The following is a 6,000-nucleotide window of genomic DNA, read 5'->3' on the forward strand; positions in this document are numbered from 1 at the left end:
ACTCAGCTAATCTTAAAGCTTCGCCCCTCTTTATTGCCAATTTAATCGAACATTTTGCAATATTATTATACTAATCGTTGTAATAAAAATTTCAGATCATCAGCGTATTGGCATTAGATTGTTTTATATCGATTTATAATTTCAATTCTCCAAACACATGATCGCGTAAAAAATATTTCAAACAATTTAACAAATATTTGGAAATGCTATTTGTATTTAGTAAAATCATGTACTTTTCAAATAGTTATGCTTTCATTCTCGATAAACGTTTGAAAAATTCTATACATTTGTCAAATTTGCTCTTAATTAAGTAATCTTTGTTAAATAATTTTTACATTGATAATCCAAGCTTCTAAGTACGCTCCATCACGTTGTATATTTTTATGGTCAAAAAGTAGATGAGATAAATATTATTTCTTAAAAAATAAAAACATTTATTAAACAAAATTTATTAAAACTTTTTCTACTGTACTCTAACTATTTAAATGATAATCAGTAGAAACATGATCCTTTAACAAAAAATACTTTATAATATTGAAGGAAATTCGAATCGTGTATTATAATGATTCTTAAATGTAAATCCATAATTCATGTAAATATTAAATAAAATTATTGCCAATTAGCAATGCATATTATCTAAATATTGAATACTGCTATTTAAAAACTTATGTCTATTCAAATTTTTTTGAAATATTATAGTTTTTGTAAATTTCTTCGTAACTGCTAAAGATAGTATATAATTAAAATAAAATTATCACTTAAATTTTGAACCTTTTTAAACGTGAATGAAAAATATCTTTACAACACTGATTCAATAATCCTTGAAATAATCTTTAACATAAAATAAGAAATTTTTACATTTTCACCTTACATACATACATGGTTTAGCCAATTAATGAACAAAAAAGGTCAATTTAGAAATATATCTATTTACTAAATTATTTAACAAACAATTTGAACAAAATTAAAGTCTAAAAATATCAATGATTTAAATTAAAAAAAAAGAAGATTATAAAGATAATGAAAAAATCAAAGTTCTAAAAAATTTTCATATTAATATCTTTATTTTCATTTTCTTTCATTTGCTTTCATTGTAAAATTTATCACGAGTCAATCGTATATTCCTACCAAAGATAAATTTTTAATAAAAAATTTGTTTTACCGTAAAATAAGATTGACTGATTACAAAATTAAATAGAGATTGCATATAAAGAGTTTATAAAATATATATCCATCAAATTCGAATTTTAAGGATAAGAATAAAAACAACATATATATATATATATATATATATATATATATATATATACATATATATATGTTATTTGAAGATAGGTGGACATATAATTAGAACAAAATTTTTTTGCAATACATTTGCAATTTATAATTTCCATCAAGGTTGGATTTTTTTTTCATATTATTATTTATTTCTATAATTTTAAATTTAAAAATTTAATATTAAAAAAGTATAATTATTAAACAGCATTTGCTAAGAAACAATAGCATAGATTGGTTTTTCAAAAATCCTCAATCAACATGTTCGTTCGTTAAAATATACTGCCGATTAAATAAATACAAATTCATTTCCCAAAGAATCTAATTTTGTATATGGTTATAAAACAATATTTTAAAACATTGCCAATGATCGATGTTATATTTATGAAATTTTTCTTCGCTCTTTCTTGTACAATTAAACTATTGATTTATAAACCCGATCGATAAAACAGTGTAGCGGTAAAAGTAAAATTTTCATTTATTTTATTTTATTTTCTTACTATTGTAATATTCAACTTTCACAATTAAATTTTTTATTTCAAGTCACTGCGATTTTGATAATATGTGACGAAACAGTGAAATAAAAATTTCTATGGCAAATAATTATCCAAGGTAAGTACAATTTTTAAAAATGATTATATTAATTTAATGCATTGGAGTCAGGTATGTGCTAAGAGCAAAATACACTAAATAAATATTGCAAACAAAGTAACGCTCATATTTTATAAATATTTTAGTAAGTATTTTCTATCATTTATCATAAATCAATGTTTGAATATGCATCTTACGAGCTTGTGAATCAAATGAATATGTGCAAAAGACGGAAAGCCTACTTAACACGTCAACTACTTCCTGACAGTCGCAAATCGTGAGTTTTTTCTTTATAGGTTTATATATATAAAAATTGTATGTATATTTCGAAGTAATTGAGTGATATAATGCAGTTAAAAGTAAACATTAAACGGTACAAAGCGAAATAGGTAATAGTACTAGGATGTATTTATAAAAATTATTTTATTTATACACACATGTAAAGATATTTTAAAAATGCACAATCTCTTGTCACATTCATACATGTGCATAAGACGTCTGTTTGAGTGTGCGCATAAGCGCGCTGTGATATTCAGATAATTCAATGTTTATATAATTCATACAGTTATAAATGTATAAAGCATGTTTATTACCTTACGCAATATGAAGAAAAATTTTAAATGAATAAATCAACGAAATACGTACGGTAATAATTTAACAGTTGTTACTAGTACCTAATCCGCAATCTTGCGTACTAACTTTGTTCTTTCATTGTTTGACAATGACAATCATTAATAAGAAAAAAATTGAAGAATAGCTACATCATGTTGATTATATTAAATTACATTGTATATTAAAATTTAGTAAGATGAGCAAAATAATATATTAAATTTTTGTATTAATTAAAACTTACAATGAAATTGGTATACGTGAAGTAAGCGTATATATAAATGTAATGGTCATAATATATATAAGATTACATAATAAAATTTATATCAATAAGGATCAATTATATTGCAATATAATTTTTTTTATGATTTAGATGGGAACTTAAAATAAGCATTGAATTAAATAACAGAGAAAAAAGAAAAAGAAAAAAACGTTTCAAGTAGAATATTTTTGCATAAAATTACAAAATATTGAAAAGTATTATAGAATTATTTACACTAATAACAATATCAAATTTTAAAGCTGCTAATATCTAAGTGTATTGACTTAAAGTTTCAGTTATATAGCAATGAAATGCTTAATCGATATTATTCCGAAAATATATTTTTCCATTCTTGCCATATACTTTATCGCTATTAATCTGAATTCTACTATTCAAGTACATGTGATATGAAAATAATATTTGCTGGCTTCAGAGTAATAATTTAGCATATTTGACAAAATCACTACTTTGATGCTTAACATATCAGAGCTATAGAATTGTAAGTGCATTTGAAGCTTGTTGTCTTTTACATGTAGTCACCTATACAATTAAGCATCATATTAAGACAATAAATACGAAAGTACAAAATTTTTTATAGTTATTTATTATAAATGAAAATTTATAACGTAAGGCGTTAAATAGTAATTTAAATAACGTCCTTTTTAAATTTCTTGTTATATTCAGTAATGAATATGATGAATATAATATATATTAATAATATAACGATCTTATTTCATCGGTTTATTAAATTAAAATCAGTTTTAATTGATATGAAAAGTTCTCCTTCTTGACCAATAATTTATTTATGAAATGAATGATTAAATGCACTTGTATGTTTTTATCAATGAAATATATACTTAATGGAATGAAAAACATACTTAAAACAAAAAGATTAATGCAATATACTGGAGTATTAGTTAGTCAATACAAATAACTCAATGGCAATTATAATATGGTAGCTCAGACTATTATACTAAAAGTACGACAATTTTGGAATTATATAATTTTAATAGAATCGATTTTATATTTCATATGGTGTATGCATTTTTGTTAGAAATTTAGATTTATTTATTCATAGCAATTTAAAAAGTAACTATCATAAAATTATACTTATATTGTTTTGTACATTTTTCGTATGATAACAATTTGTACTGCTAACATATTGTAAGAATGAATAAAAAATTTTGATTGAAAAATTATGTTTTTGTGTTAATGAATTTTCTGACGATAAACGTATCGATATACGTCAGCAATCAACGTTTCCTTAATATTCGAATTTTTATCGGATATATAAATAAATTATCTATATATATATATATATATATATATATATATATAATCTTTATCTTATTATTATAATATTATTTTAATTGCCGAGTGAATTAGTCATGAATATCTTTTTAAAGATTTTTATAATAACGTACAGTAGTGTTATTAGTTTGCTCTTTCGTAAGAAGTGAATAATAAATAAAACCAAACAATGAAAATATTTTTAATGTATTATTAAATATTTAGAATATACGTATATTTTTGAAAATTTTTTTTTTCTTTTAATATAATTTATTATCTTTAATAGAATTAATTGGATACAAAAAAAAACAAATTTAATTGTCATTGATATGAGCCTATTTTTATGCATTTAATGTTTCGTTAAATTTGTAAATATGTACCAGAAGCATCTTTAATTTAAGCTAAAAATAATTCTTTTCTAATTGAAATTTAGGAAACCGAATTTTCAGCACTAATTAAAAAATTTCCAGAGTAATAGTACCATTGCCAATAATAAAAATATTTTAATCTAATAGTATATTAAGCAATAAAACTTGTAAAATTATAATAATTGATTAATCCTTGCACGCACAAGAAACTCGTGGCTCAAGATCATCAGAATCTCTTCATTATCTTAGATGTCGATGACGTAGGACTTTGGTGAAAACAGCATTGGTGAAAGCTGAGAAGTAAATTATGAGAAAAATAAAGCAAAAGTAGGTATACATACAATACTGATTGCATAAGAGTAAACTAATTGCAAAGCAGTGGCTGTTTTATCAAAAGTTATTCCTTTATAGAATCCTGTCCTGTATTTTCACCTGCACTTTACTTTATCCACTATGTGTAGCTAAGCAGTTGGCTTATCACCAGAGCTAATTTTATTTATGTCATTGTTATATTTTTTTTTTTTTTTTTTTTTTTTTTTTTTTTTTTTAATTTCTATAGTTTTAGTAATTATCTATAACCAACTACGCTCTTGAATATTCAATCCAGATGAAATTTGATATACATGGTAATGTCAATTTGCTTGTAGTATTAAAAGTGCGACGCGTATGACGGATAGAGTATAGGCGACGAAGCGTATGTGAGAGACGGTTGGAGGGGCCAGGGGGGAGTGGCGACACTTGTCTTGTCAGCATAAGTGAAAGTTGACGTGTAGTAGCACGGCATAGAAGAAGAGAGAAGCAATAGGAAAGTGGCGGACATAATTCACTCAATTCAAAAAGACTGGTGTATCAGCAAACATACATCATCAGACTTGACATGCTTAAAATATGTAAGAAATTTTTTTGCAATTTTAATTTTCTTGAGTGCTTGCTATTATGTATCGAGCGTCGGAAATATCGTTTTCCCATGTACCAACCAAGTGATCTCGCATCGTATGACCGATAACATATCGAGGACATACTTCTCCGTTTTCGTTCGACTCCCTTCTTATCGATGCTGTTGATGACCATCCGTGTTTAACAACGGACGGCTGTCCCACGTCATTAAGTTAATCTGGCATACAATTTGCCATAACATATCGCATATGTTAAATATGTGTAAAGACTGCCGTCTCGAAGTTTAGCCTCATCCACCAGATGGCGAAAGCTATAAGCCAACCAGTACTCGATTTATCGACGGCTTAGCAAATTTTCCGGAGGCAGTCGCAAATGGAGTATCTCGCGTAAATTTCCATCCCGCTAATGGAGAACTTAGCATCATAAGTCTACTAAGAAAGAATTCGCGCCTCGTTCCACGAAACAATATGCGGCGTTGGTACTCACCCCGCGATTATAAGTAGTAAAAATGCCGACACGATAGTCTCCTCCGTTGGTTGCTCGGCTCACGTGCACTGCTCTTATAAATGAACCTCTGCACGTAACGCCCACCTCCATTTTTATCTCTCTCATTTGTACTTCGTGTATTCGTTATAGGGCACGCTTGAAGCGCTGGATCCTCCGAAGGAATTGGAATAAAGGCAATCTTTTAAAATACAATAATTGCTT

The sequence above is a fragment of the Ceratosolen solmsi genome, unplaced genomic scaffold (assembly GCF_000503995.2).
Source record: "Ceratosolen solmsi marchali unplaced genomic scaffold, CerSol_1.0 scaffold63, whole genome shotgun sequence".
Classification (NCBI taxonomy): domain Eukaryota; kingdom Metazoa; phylum Arthropoda; class Insecta; order Hymenoptera; family Agaonidae; genus Ceratosolen; species Ceratosolen solmsi.